Raw genomic sequence first — 9,240 nt, 5'->3', positions numbered from 1 at the left:
AGGTATGTAGAGGTTTTCAGAAAAGAAGAGAGAATGTTGGGATGAGGAGAGTGGTGAGAGTAAGTGAATCTTGGAAAGGAGATTTGTGTGAGGAAGTACCAGGAGAGATTGAGCGCAGAATGGAAAAAGGTGAGAGCAAGTGACATAAGGGGAGTAGGGGAGGAATGGGATGTATTTAGGGAAGCAGTGATGGCTTGCACAAAAGATGCTTGTGGCATGAGAAAGGTGGGAGGTGGGAAGACTAGAAAGGGTAGTGAGTGGTGGGATGAAGAAGTAAGATTGTTGGTGAAAAAGAAGGGAGAGGCATTTGGACGATTTTTGCTGGGAAATAGTTCAGATGACTGGGAGATGTATAAAAGAAAGAGGCAAGACATCAAGAGAAAGGTGCAAGAGGTGAAAAAGAGGGCAAATGAGAGTTGGGGTGAGAGAGTATCATTAAATTTTAGGGAGATGTTATGGATGTTTTGGAAGGAGGTAAATAAAGTGCGTAAGATGAGGAAACAAATGGGAACTTCAGTGAAGGGGGAGGTGATAACAAGTAGTGGTGATGTGAGAAGGAGATTGAGTGAGTATTTGAAGGTTTGTTGAAGGTATTTGATGATAGAGTGGCAGGTATAGGGTGTTTTGGTCGAGGTGGTGTGCAAAGTGAGAGAGTTAGGGAAAATGATTTGGTAAACAAAGAAGAGGTAGTAATAGCTTTGCGGAAGATGAAAGCTGGCAAGGCAGCGGGTTTGGATGGTATTGCAGTGGAATTTATTAAAAAAGGGGGTGACTGTATTGTTGACTGGTTGGTAAGGTTATTTAATGTATGTATGACTCATGGTGAGGTGCCTGAGGATTGGCGGAATGCTTGCGTAGTGCCATTGTACAAAGGCAAAGAGGATAAAAGTGAGTGATCAAATTACAGAGGTATAAGTTTGTTGAATATTCCTGGTAAAGTATATGGGAGGGTATTGATTGAGAGGGTGAGGGCATGTACAGAGCATCAGATTGGGGAAGAGCAGTGTGGTTTCAGAAGTGGTAGAGGATGTGTGGATCAGGTGTTTGCTTTGAAGAATGTATGTGAGAAATACTTAGAAAAGCAAATGGATTTGTATGTAGCATTTATGGATCTGGAGAAGGCATATGATAGAGTTGATAGAGATGCTCTGTGGAAGGTATTAAGAATATATGGTGTGGGAGGCAAATTGTTAGAAGCAGTGAAAAGTTTTTATCCCATTTCTCCTCGTTCCCTCCACCTCCAACACATATATCCTCTTGGTCAATCTTTCCTCACCCATTCTCTACATGTGATCAAACCATTTCAAAACACCCTCTTCTGCTTTCTCAACCACACTCTTTTTATTACCACACGTCTCTCTTACCCTATTATTACTTACTCGATCAAACCACCTCACACCACATATTGTCCTCAGACATCTCATTTCCAACACATCCACCCTCCTCCACACAACTCTATCCATAGCCCTTGCCTCGCAACCATATAACATTGTTGGAACCACTATTCCTTCAAACATAACCATTTTTGCTTTCCGAGATAATGTTCTTGACTTCCACACATTCTTCAACGCTCCCAGAATTTTCGCCCCCTCCCCCATCCTATGATTCACTTCCGCTTCCATAGTTCCATCCGCTGCCAAATCCACTCCCAGATATCTGACACTTCACTTCCTCCAGTTTTTCTCCATTGGAACATACCGCCCAATTGACTTGACCTTCAACCCTACTGTACCTAATAACCTTGCTCTTATTCACATTTACTCTCAGCTTTCTTCTTTAACACACTTTACCAAACTCAGTCACCAGCTTCTGCAGTTTCTCACATGAATCAGCCATCAGTGCTGTATCATCAGCGAACAACAAATGACTCACTTCCCAAGCTCTCTCATCCACAACAGCCTGCATACTTTCCCGTCTTGCTAAAACTCTTGCATTCACCTCCCTAACAACCCCATCCATAAACAAATTAAATAACTATAGAGACATCACACACCCCTGCTGAAACCTACATTCACTGAGAACCAATCACTTTCCTCTCTTCCTACACGTACACATGCCTTACATCCTCGATAAAAACTTTTCACTGCTTCTAACAACTTGCCTCCCACACCTTCCACAGATAATCTCTATCAACTCTATCATATGCCTCCTCCAGATCCATAAATGCTACATACAAATCCATTTGCTTTTCTAAGTATTTCTCATATACATTCTTCAAAGCAAACACCTGATCCACACATCCTCTACCACTATTGAAACCACACTGCTCTTCCCCAATCTGATGCTCTGTACATGCCTTCACCCTCTCAATCAATACCCTCCCATATAATTTCCCAGGTATACTCAACAAACTTATACCTCTGTAATTTTTGAGCACTCACTTTTATCCCCTTTGCCTTTGTACAATGGCACTATGCAAGCATTCTGGCAATCCTCAGGCACCTCACCATGAGTCATACATACATTAAATAACCTTACCAACCAGTCAACAATACAGTCACCCTCTTTTTTAATAAATTCCACTGCAATGCCATTCGTACCCACTGCCTTGCCGGCTTTCATCTTCCGCAAAGCTTTTACTACCTCTTCTCTGTTTACCAAATCATTTTCCCTAACCCTCTCACTTTGCACACCACCTCGACCAAAACACCCTATATCTGCCACTCTATCATCACACACATTCAACAAACCTTCAAAATACTCACTCCATCTCCTTCTCACATCACCACTATTTGTTATCACCTCCCCATTACCCCCCTTCACTGAAGTTCCCACTTGTTCCTTCATCTTACGCACTTTATTTACCTCCTTCCAAGACATCTTTTTATTCTCCCTAAAATTTAATGATACTCTCTCACCCCAACTCTCATTTGCCCTCTTTTTCACCTCATGCACCTTTCTCTTGACCTCTTGCCTCTTTCTTTCATACATCTTCCACTCATTTGCATTATTTCCCTGCAAAATTCGTCCAAATGCCTCTTACCTCTCCATCCCACTACTCACTACCCTTTCTAATCTGCCCACCTCCCACGCTTCTTATGCCATAAGCATCTTTTGTGCAAGCCATCACTGCTTCCCTAAATACATCCCATTCCTCCCCCACTCCCCTTATGTCCTTTGTTATCACCTTTTTCCATTCTGTACTCAGTCTCTCCTGGTACTTCCTCACACAAGTCTCCTTCCCAAGCTCACTTACTCTCACCACTCTTTTCACCCCATTCTCTCTTCTTTTTTGAAAACCTCTACAAATCTCAACCTTTGCCTCCACAAGATAATGATCAGACATCCCTCCAGTTGCACCTCTCAGCACATTAACATTCAAAAGTCTCTCTTTCGCGCGCCTATCAATTAACACGTAATCCAATAACGCTCTCTGGCCATCTCTCCTGCTTACATATGTATACTTATGTGTATCTCTCTTTTTAAACCAGGTATTCCCAATCACCATTCCTTTTTCAGCACATAAATCTACAAGCTCTTCACCATTTCCATTTTCAACACTGAACACCCCATGTACACCAATTATTCCCTCAACTGCCACATTACTCTCCTTTGCATTCAAATCACCCATCGCTATAACCCAGTCTCGTGCATCAAAACTACTAACACACTCACTCAGCTGCTCCCAAAACACTTGCCTCTCATGATCTTTCTTCTCATGCCCAGGTGCATATGCTCCAATAATCACCCATCTCTCTCCATCCACTTTCAGTTTTACCCATATCAATCTAGAGTTTACTTTCTTACACTCTTATCACATACTCCCACCACTCCTGTTTCAGGAGTAGTGCTACTCCCTCCCTTGCTCTTGTCCTCTCACTAACTCTTGACTTTACTCCCAAGACATTCCCAAACCACTCTTCCCCTTTACCCTTGAGCTTCATTTCACTTAGAGCTAACACATCCAGGTTACTTTCCTCAAACATACTACCTATCTCTCCTTTTTTCTCATCTTGGCTACATCCACACACATTTAGACACTCCAGTCTGAGCCTTCGAGGAGGATGAGCACTCCCCGCGTGACTCCTTCTGTTTCCCCTTTTAGAAAGTTAAAATACAGGAAGGGGAGGGTTTCTAGCCCCCCGCTCCCGTCCCCTTTAGTCACCTTCTACGACACGTGAGGAATGCGTGTAAAGTATTCTTTCTCCCCTATCCCCAGGGATAAAATATATATATATATATATATATATATATATATATATATATATATATATATATATATATATATGCACCGAAACCACAGCTCCCTTTCCACATCTAGGCTCCACAAAACTTTCCCTGGTTTACTCCAGAAGCTTCACATGGGAACTTCTTAGGGAGGCCTATGGTATATTTATTGATGGGTTGGGAAGGATTTTCAGAAAACTTGTGGAACACTTGGGTGCCTGCAGATGCAGCCTTAAATTTACTCCTAAAATCTTTCACTTCCAGCACCAAACGTGGCCAATTTTCTGTTTCGTTATACAGTAGATCATATAACCTATTTTAGGTTATCAGGAAATGAGAAATTAATGACAACGAAATTTTTTAAAGGCTATTTTATGTTGATTGGCTATTTAAGGAAAAAGAAATTTTAATCAAGACTATTGCATACAAGTTAGAAAAAAAATTTAAACGTTATATATTTACTAACCATTACAGGAAGAAAATGCTGGCATCATTACATTTACCCCAGTTTGGCAGCAAATACAGTGTGGTACACATAATTTTCTCCATTGCCCCAGTCCTTTTCAGATACACATAATTCTAATCCACTTTTTCACAATACTGGAGGACCAGCTATTATCATGGAGTGACTTGTGATCACGTGAGCACCAATCTCTCATCTGGAATCTCCAGTCATCTGAGTTTGATGGAGCTGCATATGAGTTTTAGCATCTAGTTACACAGGCAGACACACAACCCAAACATGCTGGGTTGTGTCTATGATGTGATACAAAGTGAACACAGCTGGTTACATGAAGCAGTTATTTCATTTCATACAAACATGCCACATACTACCTAAGGTGAGCTGATTGCTTGTTTTGACTGGGACCTATCAACTGGTATGGTCATTACGGCCATAACATAATCTATGTTAACCAACAAAAAATTCTTTTAACACCTTTTTGGTGTTAAAGATAATTTTAAGATCTATTAGAGTCTCACTATGCATTTGGCCTATTGTAAGGAAAATATCAAGACTACATGAGCTCTGGTCAGGCACTTCTTAGTAGGGTTAATTCACAACCAATTTCCCCACTGTGCTCCTATCACTGGATTTGTTCAGTGTCATATATTCAGCAGTAACGCTGAACAGTATTCATATTAATATCTTCCCCATCTCTTTTTGATGAGTCTTCATTCAAACCACTCTGCTTCATTGCCAGTTCCATACTATGTGTTGGTAGGAGATTTAGCACAGTGACTTACCATCCAGAAAGGACACAATAGGCTGTCCACCCTCCACCACAAGTGTCTTACAAAATTCTGAACAGAGCTGGACGTGCAAAAACACACACACATCAGTAATACCAAGTATGATATCAAAGCATAACAGACTGACATGCATACATGTTGATATTGACAATGAAACTCGCATTTGTGCATCTGCTCACATAAAAAACATTCTCAGTAACCTGCAGGCAAGTAATAGCTTTCAGGAATACCATGATAACAAATGCACAAATATTATCACAAATTATGATTATAAATACAGAGCATAGCAACCTGAAAGGCAACCAGATTTCTGTTTACATGCAAACATATGCAGGCATACCTCTTGAAAATGAAAACAGGCAGTAACATGCATTTAGCTAATATCTGCAAAGTATATGCTGTAAGCAAAATATAGCACAATGCATACAGTACCATCTACAATGTGAAGCCATAAGATGAATCTAAGAACAAGTAATTAAAAGTGCAAAATATACTCTTTCACAAAATAATGTAAACATAAGCCTATAAATAAACAAAAAATAAAATGTTATCAACATACAAAATTAACAAAATTTTAACAAAATTAGAATTTTAGAAATTAAAATGACCCACGTGGTATTAAGAAAAAAAAAAATTGAAAAACAAGGTATACCTTGTAAGAATGTCATGTGGAACATGTACGGAAAAAATTGTCTGTATATGTCAGACTTCAATATCACATATAGGTGTTTTGGTCAGGGTGGTGTGCAAAGTGAGAGGGTCAGGGAGATTGGTTTGGTAAACAGAGGAGAGGTGGAGAAAGCTTTGCAGAACATGAAAGCTGGCAAGGCGGCGAGTTTGGATGGTATTGCAATAGAATTTATTAAAAAAGGGGGTGACTGTGTTGTTGACTGGTTAGTAATGATATTCACTGTATGTATGGATCATGAAGTGCCTGAGGATTGGCAGAATGCAAGCATAATGCCATTGTACAAAGGCAAAGGAGATAAATGTGTGTTCAAACTACAGAGGCATAAGTTTGTTGAGCATTCCTGGGAAATTATACAAGAGGGTATTGATTGAGAGGGTAAAGGCATGTACAGAACATCAGATTGGGGAAGAGCAGTGTAGTTTCAGAAGTGGTAGAGGATGTGTAGATCAGGTGTTTGCTCTTAAGAATGTATGTGAGAAATACTTAGAAAAACAGATGGTTTTGTAAGTAGCATTTACTGATCTGGAGAAGGCATATGATAGGGTTGACAGAGATGTTAGAAGCAGTGAAAAATTTTATCAGGATAACAGACAAAAAGGCCACATTTGTTCACACTCAGTCTCAAGCTGTCATGTGTAATGGACCAAAACCACAGCTCCCTATCCACATCCAGGCCCCACAGACCTTTCCATGGTGTACCCCAGACGCTTCACATGCCCTGGTTCAGTCCATTGATAGCACGTCGACCCTGGTATACCACATCACTCCAGTTCACTCTATTCCTTGCACACCTATCACCCTCCCGGATGTTCAGACCCTCATCGCTCAAAATCTTTTTCACTCCATCCTTCGACTAACAGTTTGGTCTCACGCTTATGCCTTGTTCCCTCCACCTCTGACACACACATATCCTTTTTGCCTATCTTTTCTTCCTCATTCTTTCCATACATCAAGACTATTTCAACACACCCTCTTCTTTCTCAACCACACTCTTTTTATTTTCACACATCTCTCTTACCCTTTCATTACTTACTTGATCGAAGCACCTCACACCACATATTATTTCATTTCCAACACATCCACCATACAACCCCATCTATAGCGCATGCTCCTTAACCTTGTAACATTGTTAGAACTGCTATTCCTTCAAACATACCCATTTTTGTTCTCCGAGCTAATGTTATCTCCTTCCACACATTCTTCATCACTACCAGAATCTTTGCCCCTTCCCTCAACCTGTGATTTACATTTGCTTCCATGGTTCCATCTGCTGTAATGTCCACTCCCAGATATCTAAAACACTTCACTTCCAGTTTTTCTCCATTGAAACTTACATCCCAATTAACTTGTCTCTCAACCCTTCTGAACCTAATATCCCTGCTCTTATTCACATTTACTCTCAACTTGCGCCTTTCACACTTTTCTCACTCGAATCAGCCACTAGAGCTGTATTATTACTTTTCAGGCCCTCTCATCCCCAACAGAATGCATACTCACCCCTCTCTACAAAACTTGCAATTACCTCCCTGACTACCCCATCCATGAATAAATTAAACAACCATGTGGGCATCACACATCCCTGCTTCAAACTGACATTCACTGGGAACCATTCGCTCTCCTCTCTTCCCACTTGCACATATGCCATACATCCTTGGTAAAATTTTTCACTGCTTCTAGCATCTGTCAACCTTATCATATGCCTTCTCCAGATCAGTAAATGCTACTTACAAAGCCATCTGTTTTTCTAAGTATTTCTCATATACATCCTTAAAAGCAAACACCTGATCTACACATCCTCTACCACTTCAAAACTACACAGCTTTTCCCCAATCTGATGTTCTGTATGTGCCTTTACCCTCTCAATCAATACCCTCTCGTATAATTTCCCAGGAATGCTCGACAAACTTATGCCTCTGTAGTTTGAACACTCACATTTATCTCCTTTGCCTTTGTACAATGGTATTATATTTGCATTCTGCCAATCCTCAGGCACTTCACCATGATCCATACATACATTGAATATCCTTACTAAACAGTCAACAACACAGTCACCCATTTTTTAAATAAATTCTACTGTAATACCATCCAAACTCGCCGCCTTGCCAGCTTTCACGTTCCACAAAGCTTTCTCCACCCCTTCTCTGTTTACCAAACCAATCTTCCTGACCCTCTCACTTTACACACCACCCTGAGCAAAACACCCTATATATGATATTGAATTCTAACATACACAGACAATTTTTTCCGTACATGTTCCACATGATATTCGTACAAGGTATACCTTGTTTTTCAATTTTTCTTTTTCTATTACCATGTGGGTTATTTTAATTTCTTAAATTTTAATTTTGTTAGTTTCATGTTAATAAAATTTGTATATTGATAACATTTTACTTTTTGTTTATTTATATATCTGGTAGACAGTATAGGCTCATGTTTACATTATTTTGTGAAAGTGTATGTTTTGTAGCTTTAATTACTTGTTCTCAGATTCATCTTATGGCTTCACATTGTAGATGGTATTGTATGCATTGTGCTATATTTTGCTTACAGCATATACTTTGCAGATATTAGCTGAATGCATGTTACTGCCTGTGTTTCATTTTCAAGAGGTATGGCTGCATATGTTTGCATGTAAACTGAAATCTGGTTGCCTTTCAGGTTGCTATGCTTTGTATATATTATCATAATTTGTGACAATATTTTGTTATCCTGAAAGCTTTTACTTGCCTGCAGGTCACTGAGAATGTTTTTTATTTAAGCAGATGCACAAATGCGAGTTTCATTGTAATTATCAACATGTATGCATGTCAGTCTGTTATGCTTTGATATCATACTTGGTATTACTGCATGTGTGTGTGTTTTTGCCTGTACAGCTCCGTTCAGAATTTTGTGAGACGCGGTGGAAGGTGAACAGCTTATTGTGTCTTGTCTGGATGGCAAGTCACTGTACTGAATCTCCTACCAACACATAGTATGGAACTGGCAATGAAGCAGTGTGATTTGAATGAAGACTCATCAAAAAGAGATGGGGAAGATATTAATATGAATATTGTTCAACGTTATTGCTAAATATGTGACACTGAACAAATCCAGCTGTGAATAAACCCTACTGAGAATTGCCTGATCAGAGC

The sequence above is a fragment of the Panulirus ornatus genome, chromosome 48 (assembly GCF_036320965.1).
Source record: "Panulirus ornatus isolate Po-2019 chromosome 48, ASM3632096v1, whole genome shotgun sequence".
In the NCBI taxonomy this organism is placed as follows: domain Eukaryota; kingdom Metazoa; phylum Arthropoda; class Malacostraca; order Decapoda; family Palinuridae; genus Panulirus; species Panulirus ornatus.
Note: the sequence above shows the minus strand (reverse complement) of the source record.